The sequence below is a fragment of the Camelus bactrianus genome, chromosome 28 (genome assembly GCF_048773025.1).
Source record: "Camelus bactrianus isolate YW-2024 breed Bactrian camel chromosome 28, ASM4877302v1, whole genome shotgun sequence".
Taxonomy (NCBI): Eukaryota; Metazoa; Chordata; class Mammalia; order Artiodactyla; family Camelidae; genus Camelus; species Camelus bactrianus.
This window is the reverse complement of record NC_133566.1, coordinates 22191283-22204425: the sequence shown is the minus strand read 5'-3', so window position 1 is coordinate 22204425 and position 13143 is coordinate 22191283. Positions and strand designations below refer to the sequence as shown.

Sequence of the window (13143 nt, the reverse complement as noted above, 5' to 3'; positions counted from 1 at the left end):
TCCGGGCATTCCTCTTTCAGGCACTGTCTTAGGGCTGATGCTCAAGTTGCTGTTCTTTATGACATCCACGTGTACGCAGAAGCTTTTCTTCAAGAAGGTGGTCTGCTGAGCAGACGGATGTGACAGATGCAAAGGGTGTGGCGATGGAAGTAACCTCTGCAGGGTTTGGGGGAGCCGATCACTGCCAAGACACACTCTTCCCAGGTGGAGAGTTGATGAATTCTTTGCCTTCTACATCTGGTTTTCAGTTTTTCAGACCCCGGTATGCAAAGAACCAGTCTCTGGTTTCTGCTGGTTCTTACATAGACTCCCAAGGCAATGGATGAATAAACAAGAATGCTGATGCTTTGTGAGAAATGCAGCTCTTAATCTGACAGGCTCATTAAGGTCTCCGACCCAGTGTACCCCCTTGGGGGCATAAATCTAGGTGGAAAGGTTGCTTATCAGATGGTTATCTGGGAAGCAGGGAACCGAAGCAAGGAAAGGTGATTGGACGATTTAAATGGCTATTGGCATCGTTAGTCTGAAGGGTTAGGAATCTGGTCAGAGCCGCTCTTCATCTCGTGAGTGCTGTGTGAGCGCCGGCGCATGCTGTCCCGTGAGCCTTACTTTCTGTGTTGGCATGTGAGCTCCACTTTCCTGTGTGCTGCTCTTTCTCTAGAAGAGACGCAAGCACCCGTTGCGTTCCCGTACAATCCCTTCATGCCGTCTGGCTGAGAGGCATCCTGTCTCCTGCTGGTAGCCTTTGCATATATCCATCTCATGCGCTAAGCGTTGACTGTGTGGGTCATCTGGGACCGACCAGCCACTGCCCTGGGGAAACACCTGCTTTGCTTTCTGCAGCTGGAGCAGCTAGACTGGCACGGCTGCATCAGGTAGCACTCAGCAGGGTGTCAGGTATGGACAAGAATAGCGAGGTACCTGGGCTAGAATAGCCAAGGAGCATCTTAAAAATGGTTAGAGGGAAAGGAAGACACCACTTCAGCTCACTGCTGGGCTGTCTTCAGGAGCTCACCAGAGGGTACAGACACACTTGAGCTAACGTCCCCCAGAAGATACCACAGTTAGTTCTGGGATATGAGGATTCTAGTTTGAAGCCCTTCTGGGGAAAGCATTTTCTTTTTGTTTTACCTTGAAATAAGGGAGAATAAAACAATGTCTTCTTCGGCATTAGTAAGTGGTAACTACCAATGTAGCTTACCAGATGGAAGTTGCCAGCAATAACCAACCAGATGCATGGCCAGGTCCGTCTCTCCTTGCCCTCTTAGACCATCCCTCTGTACAAAGCCCCATCTGACATGAAAGTATATGGGTAGTGGGAATTGGGATTGGGGTTAGTGGAAAACGATGCCCGGAAAACAGGTGTCTGGAGTCCAGGATTTGAATAAGCTGGCAGTGCATCCGTGGGTCCTTCATCTCTTGGTCTTCTTCAGGAGATCTGTAAAAGCAAGGAGCCAGACTAGATCTGCAAGCTATCTTTGCATGAGTCCCTTCATTTCCTGTGCCCGAGGTCCTAATGTCTGATGATCATGGACTTTAAAAGCAGTGAGAGGGCAACAGGCATCTTCTCTAGGGTTTGCCTTTGGCTGGATTGTCAACCAGGCAAAGTCCATGAATTGAGTCTGAACCTCCCCCTCTGGGTCTTAGTAAGGACCATTCTTTCACATCCAGGAGCCAGCACCCTAAGTTCTCTGCACTCACGGACCTATCACAGCAATTTTTTGTCTTACTTACCAGGAAGGAGTGGATAAAGTAGTTTTTACTTTACAATTCTCAGAAAAGTGTGGACTCCTTTTAGCTGCAGGCAGTGGTAAAATTTGAAGGTGGACTTCATGGTGGAATTTTAAATGCTTCGGTGTCCAGATCCTTGGAGAGCTTCTGTCAGGGTGGCAGTGGAAGGAATATGTCATCCTCTCAAATCATTCAGTGTGTAAGATTTTTCTCTTTGTCTGCTCACCTTTCTCAAAGCTTGAATAAGGGTAAGAGAGAGTTGCTTTATGACATTAAGATCCAACAGTTATGGACAGCATTAATTTCACACTGCCTCCCTGAATTTGGTTCAGACATCCTCCTCTTTGCTAGTATGCCTTTCTAGGATAAGATGGTCCCCATCTGTCAGCTCCATCCTTATCCGTATGTTGGGATATTTTCATCTTCTTTTCCATCTCTCCTGTTTCACCATGTACACCTGTAGTGGTACAGAAACGTCTCTGATCCAAATAGACGCTACCTAGCATTTCTGCGGGTGGAATACACAAAGACTCTGATCAGCCTGGCTCAGGGAAATCTTCAGATTATTTTTTTTAAACATACTTAATTATTTTTTAAAGTATTTTTAATGGAGGTACTGGGGATCGAACCTAGGACCCTGTGCATACTAAGCATGTGTGCTACCACTGAGCTATACCCTCTCCCCTATTAGGTTTATTTTAAAAAATTAATTATTATTTCTCATAGGTCTTCAGTTTAGATTTGGGTGGCTAGTTAATTGGATTAACAAGGCTTTAGCTGAATCTCTGATAGGAGCTTTGTAGTGGCCGAGTGAATGCCAGTGGTTCACATAAATGTCTCCCCGTTGCTGGGACACGTTCGGTTCTGTCAGTGATAGACACACCTTTGTTAGAAAAGATTCTAGATGAGAGCCATCAGCTGTCCATGCTCACCTATATTCCTTTATACAACATTTAGAGAAATAAAATCACATAGAGGGAAGAAAGCTGAAATCAACGAAAAATATTTCTCGTGGCTTTCGTGAGCTCCCACCCTTTCAGTCTCCTGCCTCCTCGTAGCCCCGCAGTTGGGCGGCGTCCTTCAGAAGGTGACAGGGGAGTCTTGCAAAGTTCTAGCCACCAAATTAAAAAGAAATAAAGTGAATAGTAACCTTTGGACTTCCCGCATAAAAGAAAGTGGACTTATGTTTGTAGACATGTGAAAAAAATCGAGTAATTGAATAGAAAAGGATTTCTAAGAACAATTTCCAAGTAAGTAGAACTCCCTTTTTTCGGGCAGTATGCCCCCAAGGAACTGGGGAGCCAGAAACTGTGAAAAAGGCCACAGGAACCCAAGGGTGACATTTAAACCGGTTGGCATGGATCCATCTTGCCAATTAAACCCAGGAGAGCGGGCAGTGGTGGAACAGAAGCCTTTGGGAGTGTTTTGTTTGGGAATTAAAAGTGGATTTAGGGGACCGTAACTGCCAGCCTCGAGCATTATGTTTTAATTTTAGAGCTGCGGGCACGGTATGCCCCACGTCTGTGCCATTGTCACTGCTGTGGTTTTGGCTGACTCCCTGCCTGAGTACCTCGTAGCCCACACGGCCTGCCCATCCCTTTGAGAGGGCCTAGCTGGGGTCTGCCAGCGGCCCCACCATGTCCGCCTTCTGTGTGCCACCTGTCAACCGTTCTAGGCATGGCCTCTTGATTTTCCTCAAGCTTACGGTGATGCCAGTTTATGCAGATTATTACTTTGGTCCTTTTATTAGTCCTTTATTTTTCTCCTGCAAGTTGATAAGCAAATCAGGACCTAAATATTTCCCTATGAGAAGCTAATAGTCATCATAACAAGCTAGGGTGTTGCTAAACTTAGCAACTCTCTTTCATTCCCCAAAACCAATCAATGGCCTGATTCTGATTCCTTCACCCTTAACCGCCAATCACAGTAATTCCAGCAATGAGACTCAGCAAGTGTCGCCTTGACAGAAGTGTCAGTTTTGCTATCACAATCAAAACACTTTCAACAGACAACAAAAACCGTGCATCGGATGCTCTTACATTGGGATGCGTACTTCATAGAATGGATTATATCACGAAGGATTAAAAGCAAACAAGCAAGACATGTCCCTGGATAGACCGTTAAAGGTCAATTTATCAAGACCCTGCCTTCCTCCAGGACTTCAGAAAACGCTTCCAAGGTTAATATGAACTAATTACAGCTGAATATTCTTCAGCTGTCCCCTTGGTGACCCAGTTCCTTATATAAGAACTGCGACTGCAGGTCATCGGTGAGAGCTTATAAAATCACTGTCCACAGAAACGTAAACTAAATTACAGCAGTCGTGTAACTGAGTCCTTACAATGCGCCAGGCACTATTCTAAGCTCTTTCCATGAGTGGACCACGTTTGATCCTCATGCTGGCTCTGTGAGATGGAAAAGGTTGCCACCATGCCCATTTTACAGATGAATACGTGAAGCCAAGCGATGCGTGCATGGCCACACAAAGCGTGGGTGCATGAGGTCCCAGCCCAGACAGTCTGGCTGTGGGGTCTTTTCTCGTAACCCTTCCCCATCCTGCCAATCCACAGAACCAGAGGATGCAGGTGGGTCACCTGTATACGAATCTCCTTGCGGGGGATGCAACTGGGGGGGAAAAGGAGGATTCACATAATAGGTAGAGCTGCTTTGTGGTTTCCAGCAGCATATTTGCTGCCCTGGGGTTGGGGATGGGCAACATGCATGTATTTAAGACAGAAAAAAAATGAGTGGTGCGTGTCAGAAACCTGGTTCTTGTTTGTGATAGGATGTCATCTCTCAGGTCTGCAGCTGTCATGGTCCATTGGATCCTCCTTTTTAAAAAAAATGCCATTATGTTCGAGTAGCCAGCTTCTCACAGCCTGAATTACAGACTTTTCAAAACATTTACAGAAAAAAAAGGACTATTAAAGCATTCAGTTCTTTTTCTCACATCTGCTCATGATGGGGCCAATTATTTTTAGATTCATTGTAAGAAAACATTTTGAAATCCTTTATTTCCAGACTTGAAGCTGCTTTTCCTCATAAAGATGGGAAGCAATCTTTATGGCTCCAATAAAAGTACTTGTAAAACAAAATACTGATTTCCTCCAAATCGGTTAAAGGTTTGTGTTCTTCACACGGAAAACCTGTGTCAGAGCGAATATCCCTGGCGTTTGGTCCCGGGGTCAGAGTGCCAGGACGCTGCAGGAATATGGGGACCAGAAAATGACCACACAGCAGTTGGGGTTTGAGATACAGAACGTAAGCAACTCTGAGACACAAATGGCCTCAGAAACACCAAAGATCAGAATCAAAAAGGCCGGAAGGAGAGGGCAGAGGGAGGAAGGGGCCCAAGGGTACTGTGAAAGGCCATCTTTGAACGTACCCCTTGCTTGCGGGTTGTATATTCAAGCTGCCTCTTCCGTAGGAAAATCCTGACCCAGCGGCCCTGAATGTCAGGCCACCGCCTACTTACTCATCTCCCGGCAAACGTTCATTAGGCCAAGTTCAAGGCACATGATCATATCAGCTGGAAACAGTTCCTGAAATACCGCCGTGGGCAAGCTCTTCCCTTAGAGCTTAGAGACTTGAAATCGTGGCGCAGTTTCATTGACCCCCGTGAGCCAGCATGTGGTTGACGGTTCACACATGAGAGCAAACTTGCGGAGGACACTAGACTTGACCTCTTCCTCTCGCTAGCGAGAGATCAGTAGCTTGATCAATATTGATTCGTCAAATTGTTACCCAACAAAAGTCTGTGTGCCCGATGCACGGGGAGGCCAAGGGAATGAAACAGGTGAAATCTCAGAGTTTGGAGCAGGGAAAGGCTTGTTGCAGGGCCGAGCAAGGAGAACAGGGGCCTGGCGCTCAGAACAAAACCCCAAACCCCCTAGTAGTTTTCGGGGGAAATCTTTACAGGCCAGATTTGGAGCGGGGGCTGTGTGACTTTCTTCTGTTTGGTTGGTGGGGAGGGTAACGGGGACTCCAGGGCTCAGCCTGAAGTTGCCATCCTCCACCTGAGGGGGGGCCGGAGTTTCGGCAGGAGAACTCAAGGGTACTGTTACGCATATTCCTTGAGAGGGACCCAGGACCCTGCCCCACGGCTGCACTGTTGTTTCTTGACTGTTCCTCCCCTGAATCTGCATTCCCTCCCTTCCCTGATTAGCAGCTGTTTGAATCTGCTCTTTGGAGCTCAGGGAACTTCAAGGAGGCTGCATGAAGCCTATTTCCTACAAACAAGAAATGGGAGACAGAAAGGATTTGGACCAGGGAGGACCACACAGGGTCCTGCTCCATTTCAAGATAACATTGCTATGCCGAGCAAAGGGAGCTGCGACAGATGTATGACTGGAAACTGCTCGATCAAGTGGAAGCTCCAGCTTCTGGTTTGTTCTCTTCCGCGGATCGCTCCGGGCCCCAGAAGTCGAGGAGGAGTGGGATGGGGAGGGAGAAAGCGCAATGCCTGAGCCTCACAGCAGTCAAGGGAACGCCTGCTTTTGGTCCTGCCTCTGACACCTCCTGTTCTAGGCAATGAAAACACCGTTCAGAATCTTGATCCTGACACTGGAAGATCCATCATAATTTTTAAAAATTCTATCATATTTTCCAGGATGAAATTCCTAAATAGGAATACATGGAAGATGATGATTTAAAAAATAAGGTTTTTTATTCATTAATCTATTTTTAGAATGTCCTAATGTTAGGTAGGTAGATACATGAGGGCATGAGGCAGACAGGTGGAGGAGAGGAAGGGTGGTCTGTATGCCCACCTCCAGCCTGAAGGGGCTTTACTTCTTCTAAATGAGTGCCAGCAAGAATCCGGTTAGAACCCAAGAGCCACGACTGCACGGTAGCGAGAAGGATCTAACTGGACGTGACCCAGTGTTCATTGTAATATAATTGGCATTGCGGTTTAGGACCCCCCCATGGATTTTCCTGTGTGCGTCATGGGTAAGGGTATGCACAAAAGGGACAAACATGACTACGCCCTCCAGGACAAGAGCATCAATCAATCAAGAGACCACCTCTAAGCGAGGGTGTAAGAGAAGTGGCAAAAAAAGACCACCGCTTTTTCCTCGCTTGGATCAGCCCACCTCCCATTCTTGGAGGTGTATGTGACGTTTTGCTACATAGCGCTCCGTCTCCTCTCTGAATTCTTACCTTTCGGGGATGACAAGAACTGGGGTTTTTTCCCCTCCTCTTTTTGGGGTGACACTTACAGCTTACCGAAACACTCATTTCAGAACACCCATCCTGGCTTGAGCAAGGTTGGCCCATATTTAACTGTTGGAGGCCATGTTTAGGCTGGGGTTTGTTATCTGAGACAGTCCCAGAACGGGAGATAGTTTTAAAGTGTGTTCTGCAGGAGTTTTGTCACCACGGCCTGAACTGAGTTCTTTCTAGCACTGATGGTCGTCTTGACTCCGACAGCGTCTTCAGTGGATCTTTGCAGCCAGCTTGTGGCCAAATATTTCTTGTTCCATGTGACCTCCTCCCTTTTATTACCTGAAATGGCTTTGGCATCAGTTTTCCCAGGGGAAATTTCTATCAGCACAGCTGATTTTTCTTTATCTCCCTATTTCCCAAGAAGGCTGGATAAATCCGAGATTTGGGAAGTGAGTCATCTTCCTGCAGGCTCTGCCTCTCCTGCTAGTGGAAGCCCTGATTCACTCCAGGATCGCAGCACTCTGTGCCTTCCTGGCTCCCGTGCGTGTCATTGATGGCTGAGAGAATCCACCATTGCTCTTTGCTTGGGCAGAACACTGATAAAGGTGATCGTGGTTGTAATACCCATCTGATGCAGGAAAAAATGGGCAGGGGCAGCATGAGAGGATGGCCATGTCCCAGGTCTTGGTCAAGTCCCTGGGACACACCCTGCCAAGTGAGGGTCCTTGGCTTCACGCAGGAAATAATTCAAGAGCGATCCACAGTTGAATAACAGTAGATTTATTCAGAGAGGTGTACACCCCACAGACAGGGTGCAGGTCATCTCAGAGGCAGGAGAAAGCTTGAGGCATGAGGCGTGGGGGGGTCGGTTAAAGTTGAAGTAAGCACACCCTCCACAGAGTGCGGAGCACCCCAGAAGGTAAGAGGGAGCGCGGGGCTGTGAGGCGTGGTGTTGCTAGTTTCTATGTGCTAACGCGTGAGCGGATTATTCCAGCTGCTTTGGGGACGGGCCGGGGACTCCCAGGACGTGGGTCACTGCCCTCTCTTTGACCTTTCACGGCTAGCCTCAGAGCTGCCGTGGCGCCTGTGGGTGTGTCATTCCCCGTGCCAGTACCTCCCATCATGAATCACGTAACGCTAGGTCCACTGGAGGTTGACTCTCCCGCCATCTTGGGCTTCAAGGTCTACTGGGAGCTGACTCTTCCACCGTCTTGGTGCTAATTGCCTCCAGTCTCACATCTGTTTGCTTTATGTGTCCTTAGCCAATCACTGTCCTCCTTGTCCGAATGAAATTCCACAATACCTTAAAGCCAGACCCTTACCCAGCCCTACACAACCGCATGCCTTCCACTTTGATCAGCTTTCCAGCAGTGTTACAACCCTGTGCAGCTCCTTCCAGTGTCGATCTTTAAGTTCCCATCAGCCATGTAGTCCAGTTGATTCTACCTCCTAACTGTGTTTCGAGTGCCTTCCTTCCTCTCAGCTCCCATTGGCACCACTTAATTGCTTTTCATGGGAATGATGGCCGCAGCCTCATAACCAGTGCCTTCCGCTCGCTCAGTGTCGCTCCAGCAGTCTTACAAGCCAGTGTTCATTCGCCCATTCTCATGCCTTTGCACTTGCGGTTACTTCTGCCAAGAATGCCCTCTTTCCCTCCCTTTCTTTTTTCCTTCCAGGAAAGTTTACAGCTTTTCCAAATGTCATCCCTTATTCCGTTTTATTTTTCCTCTTAGGAAAATTCACTATTTTTCCTACAAGGCATAGCTTAAATGTCACCTTATCATCACAACTTTACCCAATTCTTATAAACAGGGTTTATCCAATTCTTATAAACAGGGTTTATCCTAAAGCCTTTAAAAATAGCTTTATTATGACACTTTTTGCAGTAGATTTAAGTTGTTTATGTGTTTTTCCCTGTGCCCTAATAGTCTTTGTTTCTTCACAACATATCTTACTGCCCAAAATAAAGTAAACCACAGGTGTTGAAAGAATAAAGAATCCTCTGTATGCAGCCCACCCACCGAAAATATCTCAGTCGTCAACTTCCTTCCATTCTAAACTCTCATGTCTTTGGTTCCATTGTTTCAAGAACAAGATTTGTTAGCTTCAACAGCCCATTTTTACTGTGATAATAACAGCCTTTTTTCCATTTTGAGGGAGAGCTTCTGTGCCTTAACCCAGGAGTTTCCTGTCACTGGGATGGCTTTAGGAAAGTCAGCTCAAGAACCTGCCGAAACGCAGGTGCAGGTTTACCCCACTTTTTGAAAGTTCATTTTGTGCCATTTTGCTTGGAGGAAAGTCCTACCTTTGTTCCTCTTTTTGCTAGCTGAAAGAAATCTGGAGGGTATTTCCTTTTGCACAAAAGGGGGAAAAGTGAAAATACTATTCAGCTCTTACAGAGGCAGAAGACACCCCAGGCAGCAAGAGTGGCCCCACCAAGCTCCTTCCTCGAGAACTGTACACATCCCACAGCTCAGCATGCAGCCCATGGCTTTGAACTGTGTCTGTGATTTATCTTGATTTATTTTGTGCATCGGTTAGCAAGATGCGTCCGAAGGTAATTGCTTCTTCATTTTACACCATTTCGGCTTGTGAAAAGGTTTCATAGGAATGCCCTACTTTCGGATAGTGGGGGAAACATGTATATGGCTCCATCTTGGGAAATTCTGATTTCATGTACATTTGGTGGCAGCTTAAACTCTGTATCGTAAAATGCTTTCCAGGTAATTTGTGATGTTCTGGCAGGTTGGAATTCCACTGCCTTTGTTTCTGATGGTGGGAGCTTTTAGATCTCATCACAGTGCTTTGGAGGATTTACTTGAAGGTTGGTTAAGCCTCCAACTCCTCTCCAATCCATTTGGCCTCTACTAGACCTCCCCGCTTCATGGAAACAGTATGTGTTTTGAGGGAGGGAGAATCCATGCTTGAACCTCCTCTCCCCATGGGCCAAGATTAGAAATGGATGGTCTGACTGTTCACTGTGCTGTGTTGAAGGGCTTGGCAAGTTCTGTGCTTCCTGGGGCAGGGCCAAGAGGAGGGTGAGGGGAACGAGGCACTCGCCTCTGGCACAAGATATTAGGGAGAACTAAAAAGCTCAGTAATCAAGATAAATCATATTTTTTATGTGGTATTTTAGGAAATTGAAATAAATGCAAAAAGATTTCGTGACGAGCGACCCATCAACCTTGTAAATAAAGACAGGATCAGTAACAGGGCAGTGCTGCGCAAGCTTGAAGCCTGAAGCAAAAGGAAAAAGAATCCAGTAACACTGATCCGGTTTTGACTCACAGCGCTGCTGTTCTGTTTATGATGTGCGACTCTTTCCCTGAGCCTTGGCCCCGCGCCACAGCATCTATCCGTTCAAGGCTTCACTGCACCTGCTCTGTGAGCAAGTTTCTCCCCGAAGTCTCGGTGTCAGGCGGCTTCCTTTTCTTCGCCTACATTAGTGGCGACTTTTAAATTTTATGATGAGATGCTACTTTGGACTCCAGATCTGAAGACCTGTTTGAATTGTGGTGTCCTTCAGGTTGTGTGGCTCCAAATGCATTTCTTTCCGATGTTTATCACAGTGACACGAGCCTTTTTATGGCGCTCTGAAGTGCTTCAGAGAAAATGGGAGAGCGTTTTAATACTGCTGATTTATTCTTTCAGGTCTACAGTAATTTCCTTACTGCCCAATTATAAGGCTCTGCTTAATTTACTCCACACATAATGTTTACTGATGCACATATGGTGCCACATTTCAGGAAACTGTACCCAGGACAGGTATTTTTGTCAGGCTGGAGCATGGAAAATTTCCTTCACATACAGAAAAAAAAAATGCTAAGAAACTGAACCATCTCAACAAAGAATATCCCCCAGTGAGAGGGAGAAAAAAAATCACACTTACCTTTAACTTCAGAAAGTTGCAGTCTCTTTAGATGTTTATTTTAAAAGATGAGTGGTGATTATGTGATTACATGTGTATGAAGATTTCCAGTTACCCCAAAATCAGAGCAGGATAGGAGTCAGGGAAAAGGAGAGGTAGGAAGGGAAGGCATTAGTATCTTCTGGGCTTATTTCTCAACCAGCTTTGAAAAGAGAAAATACGGATTCAGTAATTATGGATTCCTAAACTCTTAGAAATAGAAGGGCCTCTAAGGTCTTCTCTCGGGGCAAAAGGTCTTTCTTCAGCATCCTTAAAATCCTCTGCAACAGCCTCTGCCTTAGAGATGGGAGCCTGTCCCTTCCCCAGCAGTGGGTACCATTGCTGGGCAATTTTAGTGGTTAGAAAATGGAATTCAGATCACTGATTTTGTAATTATCAACCACTGATGTTGGTTTTGTGCTGCAGAACTAATGTGTTGTTGCTTTTATTTTTTTCCCCTCTACTTAGTCTAAGTTTAAGGCACAGATAAAAGCTTCAGTAAAGAAGTTTGTGTAGAGTCCCTACAGGTAGTGACTATCATTGCATCTGAATTCACAGCTTCACAAACAATTGGCTTGCTTTTCCAGAGCTCTGAGCACTAAGAGTGGTTAGGCTTAGGAACTGAGCAGCTGTCTCATCATGGAGACAGCTGAAGTAGCCAAACCCCCTTAATCATCTGAGGGCCCCTTTTTGTAGCTGATTATGTATGAAGGTCAAAAAAGCAAAGCTGAAACCCACTGAAAATGTTTGACATTTGTTTAGCAAGTGTCCATTCTTTCCTGGACACTTTATCTACAATTCAATTCAACAACCTATTAATATCAAAAAGATTTTATTTTCACAGAGTAGAGTTTTGGAGTTCTGACTGTGAGATCAAATTTCTTGCCAATAGAAAGCTTGGAAGTTAGTGAACCCACATGGGCTGGTTCTGAAGCTTGTCCTTTTAATGACTGTAGTTGTTAAAGTTGATGCACTTTTGTCTCAGTTTATAGCTTTTATTAAAATTCCATTAACAGGAAGAATATAAAGTAAATATCAATTAATAACATCTTGAGAGCTTCCATAATAATCAAAATAATAGCCTTCCCATTTAATACTGCCGCTTTTTCCCTTCCCTAAACCATCCATGCCTGTGCAAGACATTGAACCATGAGTGAGATTTTGATCATAACTTTTCTAATTAATCATAGGGGGAAAAGTCAAGGACTTTCATTTTCACTGGGGGAGGCGGATGGATAGCTGATTGAATGCAGATTGAGAGACTAGCACACCTGCCTGGTATTTTCCGGGAGAAAAAGCTAGCTGGATTGTGCCCTCGTGTTCCAGGATTGGAGAAGAACCATTTGTCCTGAGGACTTTGGTGATAAGAGGGTGTCTTCCGTCGGATCCAGCCATAAGTGCTTGTCAGAAGTTTGGCTGAATAACCAGTCTCAGCACTTCCTCTCTCATCCCATGGTTTCTTGGTAGCGCATGAATCCTGTTAACTCTAAGCTGAGAAACTTCTATATCTTTATGTGATTCCTTCAATTTCAGTGAGGACCAAGCTGTCTTAAATAGCTGCAGGTGGAGTCGCAGCTGCCTAAAGGGGCCGACCAAGAAGGTGATGAGCACCTGTGGTCGAAGCAAGCCGAGGGGTCTGGGCAGCTGGACCCAGGATAGGGGGGAGAAGGGGCACGGGGGTAGGAAGAAGTCAGCAGTCAGGAACCACGCCTGATGAGCAGGGCTCCCTCAGCCTCTCCTTTGAAATGTGAAGGCTTAGATCAGTGTGGTCCTGAGGCTGTATCTATAGATGCCACCATCACCAGTGACAACTGGATTACCCATGACTGATCCACTTTCATTGCGTCCGTGTGTCACCGTAGAAACCAGCTTGCCCGGGGCTCTCGGCATGTGTTCCCTATGTTTTTGGCCAGTCTCTGGAAGTACATGCAATTCTTTGGCCAAATTAGGAAGAAATATCAGAATTTGGAGTCTAGGCTGTATCAAGATTGACCAGAGACCCTCCTAATCCACAAAATTTTTTAGGAAAAGTCAGCAGCTTCTGCTCTACACCTAACCCTTCCTCCTTGTTCTTTGCCTCAAAGCTTCTCCTAGAGAGGAACTTGCTTCGACACCACTGGAATAACCTTTGTTTTCTAGTGGAGTGTGAGGCGAAGAGAATAAAAGTCAACTTGGTCAAACATTAGCAGTCAGACTAGCCCCGGCGGGGCTCTTGGGGCCATCTCCAGCCTCCTCAGGTCTCTTCTTGAGTGGATAGCTGCTGGGTACCATGGATACTCAGTTTTAAGTAAATAGTGGGTGAGTGGAGCTTGAAAAACAGCCAGGGGATTGCAGTGGCG

General features: G+C 46.1%; 1 protein-coding gene across 2 annotated transcripts in view; it reads left to right on the top strand.

Annotated features, from left to right (window-relative positions):
• CTNNA2 (catenin alpha 2) overlaps nt 1-13143 on the top strand; it is a 944639-nt gene that overhangs the window by 710785 nt on the left and 220711 nt on the right. The window lies entirely within an intron of this gene.